This window comes from Protopterus annectens, chromosome 2.part1 (genome assembly GCF_019279795.1).
Source record: "Protopterus annectens isolate FY-2018-M chromosome 2.part1, PAN1.0, whole genome shotgun sequence".
NCBI classification, from domain to species: Eukaryota; Metazoa; Chordata; order Ceratodontiformes; family Protopteridae; genus Protopterus; species Protopterus annectens.
The window spans coordinates 1,962,830,023-1,962,845,095 of record NC_056729.1 but is presented as its reverse complement, the minus strand read 5'-3'; the positions used below and the strand labels follow the sequence as shown (position 1 = coordinate 1,962,845,095).

At 41.1% G+C, this 15,073-nt stretch overlaps 1 protein-coding gene across 1 annotated transcript in view; it reads right to left on the bottom strand.

The window, feature by feature from the left end:
• LOC122794706 (interleukin-6 receptor subunit beta-like) overlaps nucleotides 1–15,073 on the bottom strand; it is a 1,250,292-nt gene that overhangs the window by 205,294 nt on the left and 1,029,925 nt on the right. The window lies entirely within an intron of this gene.

Genomic DNA, 15,073 nt, shown 5'->3' with positions numbered 1-15,073 from the left:
CCAAAAAATGGAGGGAGAAAGTGGCTACTGTGGCAGTGATCATTTATACATCTACTGTTATGGTAAGTTTATTTACATAAGTGTACTATGCTCATCATATTGCTCACTGCTGCAGTAGCCTTAGCTATATGTGTAGATTACCCTACCTAACTATTTTTGGGATGTGGAAGGAGAAGAGTTCAGGAGCCCCTGGAGAGTAGTCCTAGCAAAGCCTGATCTATACCTAGAGAAGTAATAAATCTTACAGTGCTTTGTAAAAATATTTACAGATGACCAAGTAGTACTTCTAGAATACTTCTAACATCCAACCTTTTCCAAATAGCCATGGATGAAGCCAAGGCCCTAGAAAAGTGGGCCTTGACCATGCCTGGAATAGTTTTGTTGTGGTGAGTATTGCAAAAGAATAGTCTATGACAATCATTTGGAAATAGTCTGTTTTGACAAAGGTTGTCCCTTCTTCCTACCTTTACAAGAAATGAACAATTGAACAACTGAACTGAAACTCTGAAAGATTAGTTCTGTCAAAATAGTACCCTGGTTGTCTGTGGACATCCAAGGTATGAAAGTATCCTTTCTCCCTCATTTTTAGGTTAAGGAAAGAAAATGGGCAGATGGATAGTTTAGCTTAAAGTAACACTGGATACCACTTGAGGCACAAAAGAATGATTAGTTCTCAAGAAAATGCTGTCCACATGGAAAAGTGAGAAATGGTTGACTCACCATAACAGCTTGCAACTCAGACACCCTTCTTGTAGAGGTCAGAGCAATCAACTGTTTTCATGTTAAGAATCTAAAGTCAGCCAGGTTACCATCAAATGGACCAAGTGTTAGTTTCTCTATCAAAATTAAGATCTCAAGGAGGAGTCACCGGTTTTCTTGGAGACTCATATGAAAAACTGCTTTCAAAAATATTTTGACATGAGACTGCATTGAAAGAAGAGGATCCAAGAGCAGACATGCAGAAATGGCTGGATAAATGAACCATGACAGAAGAAAAAAAAGGCCATAGGATAGTAACTCACACAAATGCTGTAAAATCAGAGAACATAACTAAAAAACCTTTTCCATTTACTTATACATGATTTTCTATCGGCAGGTTTTCTTGCCTCAGTTAACACCTGTTGCACATCCTCAGTAAACTGATTCCTAAAAGGAATTAAAACCCTATCATCCAGGCAGCTGACTGACGTTAATTAATGTTGGGGTGTATCAAACACCACTGTTCTTGTGCGAGTAGATCCAGTCTGTCAGGAAGCTTGTTTGTAATGGCCATTTCCAAAGAAAGGAAAACATGGTTACCTGAGCCTGAAGGCAGCCACCACAATGACCTTCGAGGATTCCTTCTGAATCTTCAGAAATATCCTGTCCAAGAAAAAGAAAAGGCATCTGTCTTCCAGGGCTTCCTGCATGGAGTCCTAGATTGTTCAAAGAGGAGGTTGTAACCACTTGTAGAGTCCTAGAGACCAGAATGGTTCAGAGAAAGTGTATCTATCTATCGATCTATATATGTATATGTATATGTGTGTGTGTGTATATATATATATATATATATATATATATATATATATATATATATATATATATAAAAAGGTTTGCTATCAAAACTTTGACAGGCATTCCGTCGAGTAATGACTTACTCGAAAAATAACATTGAAAATAAAAACATCTGATTTGCACAAAGATGAAAGCAGTAATGTCGACAAGTCCATATTCGGCATTACCCAGCATAACTTACCTTTCAGTCATGCCCAACTGTTTTGCAGGGGGGCAAGCCCCCCCTGCACCCCTTGCTAATTATATATACAAACTCCGAGATCACACTACAGGGAAGGAAATGGGTACATTTCCCAATCCCCACTGTAGTGCGATCTCCAAGTAGAACATCAACCTCACAACAACGAATCTACATTAGCATCGCTGTTGTGGAGTCGACCATTTTTGGTTCTGCCTTCTGTGAACTGGAAAACAGCATTTCGACTATCCCAGTTCATGTGAATGTCATCCAAAATTTTGATAGTAAACCATTTATATATATATATATATATATATATATATATATATATATATATATATATATATATATATCAATATATATACATGTGTGTGTGTGTGTGTGTGTGTGTGTGTGTGTATATATATATATATATATATATATATATATATATATATATATATATATATATATATCTATACCTTAGAAACACAAGGTGCAGGGTTTGATTCTCACATGGGATAACTGGCTAGGTTTAAAATGGCCCCAGAGGACAGTTAGCCTAGTACTAATCTATAAATCTATATATATATATATATATATATATATATCTATATATATATATATATATATATATATATATATATAGCTATGTATATATATATATATATATATATGTATACACACAGATGCGCATATATTTTATATACACACACACACACACACACACACACACACACACACACACACACACACACACACACACACACACACACACACACACACACAGCATAATGCATCCGAGATTATCCAAGTGCAACTAACTCTGGGCAAGACCACAATCCAAATTGTAGCTTGCTACAGATCCCCCACCATGCCCTAGGAGTCCCACTCCTCATTTCTTGATACACTGGAAAATATTAGGGTACAATCCAACACCCTAATAATGGGCAATTTCAACTACCCCACCATTAACTGGAAAACTACTCATGTACTAACTCTTTTGCTCAACGTTTTCTGGAATTCATAAATTCCAATGCCTTGGATTAACTTATCCACACCCCCACCAGGGGCAGCAATATCCTAGACCTGGTCATTACCAACAAGGGCAACCAGTGTTCCACACCAGACGTCAATTCCTCATTGGTCAGATCCCACCACAAGCGAATGACAGAAGACATCCACATCCCACCCCCACCCCCCCATTAGGGAAAGCACCGTAAAAAAATTCTCCAAAGCTAACTTCACGCTTCTTAAGGCAGAAGTGGCAAACTTCATGACACCCATGCAGAAGGACAATAAAGGTATGACTGCTGAATCCTACACAAATGCACTTTATAAGCACTTACACGAGTGCATGGATCATGCAATCCCTAACAGAACCAAAATGCTATCCTGTAAAAAAGGAAGCCAATCTGGTGGTCCCCTGCCATAAACAAACTCTACAACAGAAGAAAGAAACGGTTGCAAAAAAAAGTACAATCCCATGATTGGAGGAACTTCTTGGTCAGCCTCAGTAAAAGGCTGAGATCCCTCATAAAATCCTCCAGAGCTAGTTATGAAAACAAAATCGCCACTGATTCTAAAGACAGCTACAAAGCATTCTATAGCTATGTCAAGAATCTCAATGGCAACACTCAGATCTGCTCCGAATTACAGGACAATGGCACTAAATATACATAACCAACTGATATTGCCAACATCCTGGCTAACTTTATCCCCCTCTTAACCCCTAAAGGGCCCATCTCTATACTGGAAGAATGCAAAGTTCCTGTAATCACGGCTGCACAGATAAAAACCACACTCTCCAAAGCCAAGAACACAGCATCCATGGGACCTGACAACATCCCAGACTGCGTTCTACACGAACTACAGAACGAACTGGCACCCCACCTAAGTACCATGTTTAATCATAGCCTCACTTCAGGCTTTGTGCCCACTGAATGGCGCACAGTGATGGATATCCCACTCCACAAAGGTGGAGCCACCACAGACCCTGGGAACTACCTCCCCATTAGCCTGATGAGCCTGGTCTGCAAGGCTAGTTTGTAAAAGACAGACCATGTCTCCTAAACCTGATAGACTTCTTTGAAGCGGTCACCAGAGCCATAGATGAGGGTCAGGTGGTTCAAACAGCCTATCTAGATCTCTCCAAGGCTTTCTACACCATTCCCCACTCTGGAATTATAGATAAACTCACTAAACTAGGTATAAATCCCTATGTCACAAAATAGGTTGCCAACTGGCTCACTGACAGAACCCACACTGTGAAAGTGGCAGACTCCAAATCCGACTTCAGACCAGTGACAAGTGTTGTACCACAGGGTTCAGTCTTGGGTCCTCTCCTGTTTGGTATCGACTTCTCAGAAGTACAGATTAACACAGAAGGTCTGTGGCTAACAAAGTTCGCAGATGACTGCAAACTAGGAGCCATAATCAAAACTTCTAACGATGTGGACATCCTACAAAAGGGCCTCAGTGAGACAGATGCCTGGTGTCAAAGCCATGGCTTCAAGCTCAATGCCAAAAAGTGCATTGTCACCCCTTTTGGTAAAAACTCTATACCCATGAACTACCACATAGGCGGTAGACTACTTAACACTGAAAGTATGATAACAGACGTTGGGACACAGGTGAACAGTAGTCTCTCCTTTGATAATCACATCACCACAGTAGTCAGGAAATCCTTCTATGTGGCACACCTCATCACAAAAGGTTTCTCATCCAGGAAAAAAGAAGTCATTGTTCCCCTCTACTCGTCACTTATTAGACCCATTATAGAGTACAATGCCCCTTTTGGTATGTACCTCACAAGACATCTACAACAACTAGAAAGGCTGCAGAAATACCTCACAAAGAGGATTACCCGCCTCAAACAGATGCCCTATGCAGACCGTCTCAAAAAACTCCAGATTTACTCCGTCGCATATCGCCTACTCAGAGGCGATCTCTGCCTAAAATACAAAGCTATGTCAAACCCAGAGCTGTCAGACATGGTTCACTTAAAGAAATCCCAATCCCTCTGAGCTACATGTCTAGGGACCTAAACCTTGTCACCACAATAAACAGAACATGCTGAAGGGATAGATTCCTGTCCCAGAGATTTCCCATTCTCTGGAACAAACTACCTATGCATATCAAACAAAGCACCTCATTAGCACTCCAAGAAAAATCTTGATGATTGGATGGGAGATAGGAAATTCACCCCAGGGATCACTTCTGTGGATCTGTTTGACAGGGGCTCAGGAAAATAACTTTCTTGGGTGGCGAAAACCAGGGTACCTTTTTGGCTAGGCTTATATAGGCCCTAGGGCCAGCAGCCTAGTACCTACCTATGAACCTATGAACAAAAGCAAAATAAAGACAATTTCTTTGCAGAAAAAATGTTTTCAGTTACTTTACACCACTTTTAAACTAACAGAAAAAACAAATGCTCCTTTTACATTAAAACACAACATTCCTAACTTTAAAATAGCTTTCCTGAAGAAGAAGGTGACAAAATAACAATATGAAAGTGATAAAACAACAACAAAAATATGAAAATGGAAGTTTTTTTAATTGAAAGCGTCAGAGAAGTGTACTTTTCGATGGCAGTAAAGTTCTGAAAGGCTTTGAGCTAAAATGTGTATTTTAGTCAGCTCAGTTCAAGCTGCCTGACAGTATGGGTAAATGAAGGTACTCTGAAGCTTTGGAAGCTGGCTGGCTGTTATATCCTTTGTAGGGCATAAACCATATAGGTGTGGCTAATGCAGCCAAGATAAATATGATGAACATTCAGTGTTGTGTACGCCAGTGTGGTATAATATGGATAATCTTTGACCCATCTTCCCTGATTTTCTGCAGTAGTCTGGGAATGAGGGTCAATGGACTGAAAGCATATAGAAAGATTCCTGTCCCAGAGAAGGAGAAGCCTCAGCCTTACACACTCCTCTTTGAGTGGTTCTGGAGCAGTACTTCCTCAGTTTTCTGTTTTAGGGAGGTGGAAACAGGTCTACTTCTGGCACATCCCACAGGCAGACTAGGTCTAAAAAGAAATCTCTTTTCCACATCCATTCATTTGTGTTTAGGAGGGATCTGCTCAGTTGTCTGCTAACAGGTTCATCTGCCCAAGGATGTAAGAAGCTATTAGTGACAGCTGCATTTCATGTGACAGACGCCAGACTTCCACTGGAAGCCTCCACAGATGGTAAGAGTGGGTACCCTACTGCTTGTTTATATACCACATGACTGCTGTAGTCAGTCAACATTTTTATGGGTCTCGGGTTCAGTTTGTCTTTGAATGGTCTCATGGTTAGAGTGCCATCATTTTCTTTATGTTTACGTGTTGTTTTTCAATATACCTGTCCCATTTCCTCCCGAAGCTGAATCTGAGCTGTCCTTGATCAGCGCCTGGTATCACTCCTGGGTCTTGAATGGGACCCTTGTTTTTTGTGATCTTCTCTTCCCACCACAAGATCTCTTTTTTAAATCAGGGGAGCAGAGGAATGGTAGTCTTCCAGGTGTGTTGGTGCTGGGACTAGCAGTCTTCCAGGAACCACTGTAACTTTCTCATGTGGGCATTTTGGGTACAACAACCATCAGGGTGCAAGTTGTCATGTGCCCCAGCAGCCTAGGAAAATCTCTGGCTGAGATAGCTTCCTGTCTGTGAATGTGTTTGAAGTAACTTGAGAAGGATAGAATTTTGTCCTGTGGAATAATGACTTTCTGTTGAGTAGTGTCCACGTCTGCCTCCAAAAATGTGACCCAGGTAACAGTAGTACATAGCTGGGAATTTTAGAAGTTGAGGACCAGGTCCACCTTCTGAAAGCATTTTGTAGTGGTTTGTATGGCTCTATGGACCTCTTTTAGAGATGCTGTTTGTATCAAGTAGCAATCCAAATAAGGATAGATGTGTACCCCTTTGGTCCTACAGAAGACAATGAATGGTGACAGACATTTGATGAAGACTCTAGGTGCAAGAGATAAGCCATGAAAATGGAGTCTCCCCACTCTGAAGAGTAGGAGCTTTCTGAGTTGATATGATAAGAGGTAAAAGTTTGTGAAGGGTAAGCATTATGAACATGGATACCACTAGCAATGTGTTTGGCCTGGAAAGGTTGACTATGTACATCCAAGGTCCCTCCATTCTGGGAACCAGAAAGACTCTTGAAGAGAATATTGTACCTGCATCTCTTCATGGAACAAACTAAATGGATTTTTGTTGTGCAGAGTCCTGTATCTGACTGTGAATAAAGAGTATTTGATGTTTTGGGACTGAAGGTATTCCTAAAAAAGGAGGAATTCTTCAAATTTGCTAGGAGGCACCTGTCCTTATGGTTTGGCGCACCCACTTGTCCTGTGCGATTTTTTTCCTAGGCTGAGGAAAAGAATAAAAGCCTTTCCCCTAATTTCTGGGTGGGTGGGTTAAAGGGGAGGAGTCGAAGTTTGGTTGGAATGTGGATGGGGAGGGAAAAGGAGGTGCTTGGGATAGTCACAGCTGTTCTCTATTGGGTCCTGGGGCCCTAGACCACCCCTAACTTTTACAATAGTTCTGTTGCCACTTTTTATGGAACTTGGTCTTTTCCCCCATGGAATGCTTAGGTTTGTCTTATTTTGGGAGAAAAGAGAAACACTTAGCAGGATATTTTTTTTATATCTTGGCAGGTGGGGGGATCACTGTTGCAGTAGAATTTATGTGGGACATATCCTACAAAGGATTGGAGCCTGGCCAGCTTCCAAAGCTTTAGGGTACCCTTAGGTGTGCATGCGCCTCTGTAGGGCTTGAGAAGACTGTTATAAAGACAGAGGTACACTAGCCAAAAACTCAGAGCTTTCCTGACTCAGAATAAGTGGGGCTAGATGCTTGCAAGCTAAGTACATGATAGTGGAAGGGGGGATTATAAAACCCTAACTCTGGCATAAAAATCAACAAAATTAAGTGGGGATAGTGGGGAGGTGTTCCTGCTATAACAGTGATCTGTTCCTTCATCTACTTTTAAGGTAAGCCCACTCACACAACTGTACTACATTCATCATTAAATCAGTGTTGCAGCAGCCTGAACTATACGGGATAAATACCAGACCTTAGAAGGAAAAAGAGGATGAGGGAGGATCAGAGTACAGGTGCCTTTAAAGAACACTCCTTGCAAACTGTCCTCTGGACATAGAGAAAGAATCCAGCTTGTAGTGCTTGGTAAATATGCACACAGAAGACCAAGTTGTTGCCTCTACAGTCTTTCTAGAGTACAGCCCTTTCTAAAAAGCCACATAGGTAATCAAAGCCCACGAGGAGTGGGCCCTAAGATTGTCTGGAACAGACTTTTTATGGTATGAATCAGAAAAAAACAATAGCATGAGACAACCATTTTGGAATTGCCTTTTTGACACTAACTGTCCTTTTTCTTACTTTCAAAAGAAATAAGCAGTTGATTAGAATTCCTAAAAGTTTTTGCCGAGTCGGTGTGCTATCTAAGTTACCTGCAGCCATCTAGAGTGTATAGATTTCTCACTCCTTTATTTTTAGGTTTTGAAAACAAAACAGGGAGATGAACAAACTAGCTTAATGTAAACTCTGAAACAAATTTAGACATAAAGGAAAGATTTGTTTCTCAAAGTTACTCTATCTTTGTGAAAAATAACATGAGGGTCAAATCATCATAATACTTTGTATCTCAGATGGTCTTCATGCAGAAGTCAGAGCAATGAGTAAGACTGTTTTCCAAAATAAGAACTTCAAATCAGCCACATGAGCAAGTTCAAACAGAAAACAGTTTCTGCAAGCTTCTCTAGCAGAAAATTAAGATCGCAAGGAGTCACATGTCTTCTAGGTGGACAGATGTGTAGACATTTTCCAAAAGGTGCTTCACTTGAGGCAATGTAAAAAGGGGAGGGGGGAGGGGGAATCCATGGACAGACAAACAGAGATGTCCGAAAAGTGTATCTTGATGGAAGAGTAAGAAAGGCTGGAGGCCAGTAATTCACACAAATGCTGTAGAACCACAAGTTTCTGATCTTTAAAAGGATCCTGGTTCTTGCTTTGGCACCAAATAGAAAATCTTTTTCAATTAGTCATACATGATTTTTGAGTAGCAGGTTTCTTAGCCTTCTATAATATCTGCTGCACGTCCTCAGTGCCTAAAAGTATTCAAATTCTATCATTCAGTCAGTGAGGAGAAAAAATTGAAGGTTGATGTGGATCAACACACCCTGTATTGTATGAGTACGCCCATCCTGTGAGGAAGCATGTGGTAAATGCCCTTGGCCATTTTTAAAAGAGGGGAGATCCACTGTTGCCTGGGCTAAAAGGGGTAATGAAAAGTATTCTTGAAGACTCCTTCTGGATCTTTAGAAGAAACCTTGTTATCAGAGAAATGGGTGGAAAGTCAAACAGAAATATCCACAACCATGGAATAAAACTTTCAGTTTTCTAAGAAGAATTCCTAGAGCAGAATTTATTTTACTGTCTGCTGTGAACAGAGGCAAACAGATCTATTTGTGGAAGTCCACACAACTAGATCATTTCCTGGAAGACCCTTGGGGGGCAGTTTCCATTCCCAGTGGTCTGTCCTGGTCTTGCTCAGCTTGTTTTCTATGATGTTCTGCTCTGATGGCATGTAAGTAGCCCAGAGAGACAGACTGTGCTAAGTTGCTATTTCCCAGGCCACCACAGTTAGTCTGCTAAGGGGTTAGGATATGGTTCTCCCCTATTTGTCTATGTATCCCATAACTCTGGTGTTGCCTGTGATAATAGTAGAGGGTCTAGAATCCAAAGATGGTCTACAGATTTGAGAGCATATATTGGTGACATTATTTCTTTGACATTTATGTATTCTGCTTTGTTCTGCTTCTGTCACAGAACCTGGACTTTCACCCGCACCCTTTGGTTACAGCTCCCCATGCAAAGTCTGAGGCATTACGGGTTACAGACTGAGTAGGGGCTGGAAGGCAAAAAGGAAGACCCGGGCTGAGAGGCAGTTGATTCACCCACCAGAGTATCTCCCTTTTATAAACCCAGCAAAGGGATCTGAAAGGACAGGGAATGCTGGTGCTGAGGTCAGAATGATTTTTCTCATGTGCTAAAGGAATCATGTTAATTGTAGAAGCCATAAAAATCTAGAATCCTAAGGTACTGCCTGGTAGTTGTGAGCATCTGGCTGAAAATGTCAGTAACTGTTCCTTCTAGAACTACACTTTGTCCTGAGGAAGAAAAGCCATCATCACAGATCTATCTAGGAGACATTCTAGAAATGTTTTCCTGTGAGGTGGCATGAGAAAGGGTTTCTCTAGGTTCACTTGAAATTCCAAACTGAAGAAAAGGTTCTTTAATTATAAAAGAGATTATTTACAGCTCCTGAGAAGTTGTTTAAATTTGGAAAGATGCGAATGCCCTGTAACCTGCAATGAACTATTACAGGTGACAAGTACTTTTTAAACACACTTGGAGCCATTCACAACCCAAAGAGTAAAGCAAAAAACTGAAAATGTAAACTAGGCATATAAAATCTTAAAAAACATCTGAGGTCTTTGAAATCTGGAATGTGATGACATGTATCCTTAAAATCTACAGTTATCAGAAAACTGGAACTTGGAATGAGAGGTAACAGAGACTGAAGAAGTGGCATTTTGAATTTTGGTATCTTGCTATGAAGGTGTAGGAAAGGAAGGTCATGGACCATGGCCATGTTCCTTCCTACTTTGGTACAAGAAATCTTCTTGAGTAGAATTGTTTCTTTATTTGATCTGGAGAAACAGGTTGCATCACTCCTTGAGACAGCATTTGATCCAGAATAGGAAGCAACAAGGGGGTTGCTGGGATGGATTAAGAGGGGTCCCTTGAAGTAGGAAAGGATCTCGATTCCAGTCATAGCCCTTTTGAATGATTCTCAGAATCCATGTGTCTAAAGTTATCTGTTGCCAGAAAGAGAAGTAAAGACTTAGACTTTGGGAAATATTTACTGGGTTGCCAGGGTGGGAAGGGAGAAACACAGGATGGGACATACACTCAGTCCGCTTTTTTTTAGATTGTGCTAGGTTTGAGGAAGATCCAACTTACTTTTTTCAACCTCCCTACCACTGTTTTCTGAAAGACTGTTTTGCTCTGCTCTACTGTGGTTGCTTATTCTATGTCCTATAAAGGGATCTTGAACTGCAAGGAAGGTTTCTATTAAATTTAGGTATGGTGGAATCTGGGTAACCCCTTGAATTAACTCTCCCCTTTCATTAAATCTTTTGAGGACCTCAACAGAGGAAGGGCCAAACAATACATCTTTATCCAGAGCTCAGCTTGCAAACTGTCTGGTAAATTCTGAGAATGCAGCCAAACAAATCTTGTCATCACTGACAGAGTGTCAGCTGCTCTAGAATCAGCATCAGCAGTGTCATTACAACATTGTAGAGAGTGCCCAATGAGCCGGGACCATTAAAGAATTACCATGACTTCTAAATGTCTGAAAAAAGAAGATTAACAATTAGTTTTCTCAAATTGCCAAAGGAAACCAGCAGAAACTTAGTCTCTGACAATTCACTGTTCTGGAGGCTAAGGTGGAAAATGTATAAACCTTCTTCCCAAATCTATTAAAGTCTTTCCCATCTTTTTTATTTGCCATAAAACGATTGGCAGAAGATGACTTTGACCGAGAAATTACTGCAGGGTCTGACCTATGGTTTGAAAAAAGAAATGTGTGGATTTGGGGAGCCGTATAAAATGTATCAGATTTTTTTTGGGAGGCAAGTGGCTGACTGTCAGTGACAAACTGTTGCCTGTAAGGAAGGCATCCTTTAAGGCTGGGAGGAATAGCTGCAGATTGAGAGATATCCACCTCTAGCAAATCACAGTATCACTGCTGGGATTTTTTTCTTTTTTTTTCTCCTACAAACATAATTCTTGTATTCTGGCAACAGTATCATAAAAATAAGTAAAGTCTTCAGGTGTAGATTCTGAACAGAAGCTTTACTCAAAGTCAGACCTCCTATTCTGTGGATCAGGAACTTGAGGAACACAGTCTAATTCCTATCCCTTAGACTGAGAACCAAAATCTGACAAAGAGGGGAATATTTTTAAATGAAGGTAAGAATCAGAATGCAATGAATGAAAGGCTTTACATAAATCTTTAGAAAAACCTGGCTAATCATCTTTGTCTGCTCAAGCTGAATGGGACACAGATGAGGAAAAATGTCTATGTTTTTGCATCCTTTCCCTGGGAGACCCTACTGAAAAAGATCGCCATGAAGAATGGACCTTTCCCCAGCAATCAAGCTCCTCAGAGTGGCCCTGCAAAGGAACAATCTCTGCTCCTGCCTTCATTGCTGAAAAGAATGGTTCTACCTTGCTTGAAGAGGACAGCCAAATGGCCATAAAAGATGTGCCTGCTTCTTGATACTTAGTGACTTCTCAAGCAGTAGCACCACAGGGACTGTGAAAAACTGATGAGTGGTACAAGCAACCTAATATAAGGGGTTCACTACATAATCTCGAAATTTTGAAATATCGAATTTCAAAATATCATGACCATATAGCTGAAACCCCTAAATACTGAAAGACCAGAAGCACGAATTTCAAAATCCCGAAGTTTGGAAATGTTAAAGTAGTGCTTCTGGTGTTGTGGTTTGTGAATGGATTGGTGGAAGCTCAGGTAAGTATCGATGTTTGAGTGTGTTGGTTAGGGACTTTATTGTGTGTATAAGTGTGTGTTGTGACTGTGATGTGTGTGTGCGAGGGGAATGTAGATGTGTGGTGGTGTTTTCGTGTGTTTGTCTGTGTAGGGTGACCTTGGAATTAGAATATTTAAGTAGAGGGTGCGTGGTGGGCTCAGGGGGGCTTGCCCCCCTGCTTGTATGTAGTGTAGGTTTGTGTGTTTGTGTTTTGGGTGATGGTGTGTGTGTGTGTATGTGTGTGATGTATGTTTAGTATAGTGTTCGGGATTTTAAATTACGTGCTTCTCGTCTTCTGGTCTTCTCGTCTTTCGGGTATCTGGTCTCGGGATTCTGGTCTTCGGTATTGTGAGTATTCGGGATTTAGTAGTGAACCGAATATAAGATGTCTACAGTGGAATCACTTATTGGTGGCTTAAGCAACAAGGAAGTCAGAGTCAAGATCAAAGTCTTCTTATCAGCTTTGCTTTTCATAAGGACTGGAGAGAGAACACCCAATGAGCCGGTCCTAGGACCATTACTCTACTGAAAAAAGTGACTGACAAGTAGATAATGGAGGCTTAGTATTACACTGTACCCTCAGACTAAAAACTAAGACTTGAGGTAATTATGAGAGGAACCTGTCAGCCACCCAAACACTTGTCCTACATCTCAGATGAAAGATCTGAATGAATATTTTGCTAACAGAAAATATATACTTTTTATACAGAAAATGGAAGGAAGCCCTCAACAAGGTATTTATGTGTCCAACTTTGTGAAGCACTAGCTAACTGTCAATCTTTCATGCTGCAATAGACCAAGCTTCAGTGGTAAAAAGTTCTGAGTTTTGGTGCCTGTGCCGCTGTCCTTGTTTCACTCTCCATAATCCTTGCAGCAGCATGGGTGCATTAAAGCTTTAGAAGCTGATCAGGGGTCCAATCCTGGGTATGATATGACGAACATACAAAGTTACCCAGATGTGGACAAAGTGCTTCCCACTTTTATACCCAAGATGTGCTACAGACAGGCAGCATTCTTCAATTTACTGAAGAGCAGTCTGCAATTTTTGTTACATGGCTAGGATTCACAGAAAGAAAATAAATGCTTCTTATAGCCTCTAGCAAAATGTTTTGTTGAAACATATATGAATACTTTTGAAAACATACTCAGTTGTTACTATCATTATGAACATATATTGTAAATATGCAAACAAGTATTCCTTTGACAATACAGAACAATACCACATCCTTCTAAAGCACAGTAAAGTACAGTTTTGTACTTACCATAAATGTAGATGTTCGAGTGTTCACCCTGCTGCAGTCATCACACTTGGGCTATCCTGCCATCAGGTGGTCCCGCAGTCGGCCAGAGTTCCAAAGTCTTGGTCCAGTGTCGGTTGCTGTCGCTTCTTCCCTGACTTCAGTGTGGCAGGGGTATATAAGAGGCATCCAACGCCATTTTCTTCAGATTTTCTTGCCCCAGATGTCAGGTGCCCCCCAGTAGGTGGTCACTACCTATTGCCAATAAAACATGTAATGAAATTACAAAGCATACCTTCAGCTACAAGCAAATATACCACAAAGGTTGTATCAGATAGAAAGGTATAGAAAGGTTCAGCTAGGTCAGAGGGGATGGAGGGAGGGTAACCTGGACTGCAGCAGGGTGAACACTTGAACATCTACATTTATGGTAAGTACAAAACTGTACTATGTTCATCGTGTTACCCTGCTGCAGTCATCACACTTGGGTTGAATCCCAAAAGCTAAGGATGGGTGGTGGAGTTAAACAGGGTTAGAAGAAGCTAGTAGGCCCTGCAAAACTGCAGTGGCAAAGCCAGCTCTAGTCTTAGAATATAGAGGTAAGTGATAGTGTTTGGTGAAGGTGTGCACTGAACTCCAAGTTGCAGCTTCCAGAATATTCTTGGTTGGCACCCCCCTGAGAAAGGCTGCTGATGTAGCTGTAGCCCTGGTGGAGTGGGACCTAATGCTAGCAGGTACTGGTTTCCCATGATGTGTGTAGCAGAAGCGTATGCAATGTCCTATCCATTTTGAAATGGTCTGTTTTGAGATAGCTTTACCTTGTGATCCTGCAGCATAGGCTAAAAAGAGCTGGTCGGATTTTCTGAAAGCCTTAGTTTTATCCAAGTAGTAACGTAATTGCCTGTGAATGTCCAAAGAGTGCAGGAGTCTTTCTCCTTTGTTCTGGGGGTTTGGAAAAAAGGTGGGTAAATGAATGGTTTGGTTTAGGGCCACACTGGATACCACCTTTGGCATAAAGGAAAGGTTATTTCGTAGAGAGACTCTGTCTTGATGAAAAATGAGGAAAGGCTCCACTGCCATTAGTGCCTGGAGCTCTGAGACTCTTCTAGCTGAAGTTATTGCCAGCAGCAGGGCAGTTTTCCATGAAAGAAACTTTAAATCAGCTGAAACAGCTGGTTCAAAGGGTGGCGGTGTAAGCTTTTCCAGAACAAAGTTGAGGTCCCAAGTAGGTGTTAGTGCTCTCCTGGGCAGTCTTATGTTCTTAGCCCCTCTGAGGTACTGTCTTAGGAGTGGATGTGAAAATAAAGGAGGATCCATGTTGTAATGAGCTGAAATTGCTGAGGCGTGGATCTTAACAGATGAAAAGGAAAGTCCTTTGTGCAACATCTCAGTTAAATATTGTAGAATCTGAGGAATGTTTGTATCAAGGGGATTTTGGCCTTTAGCCTGGTTCCAGGCGCAAAATCTTTTCCATTTGTCTGAATAGGCTTTCCTG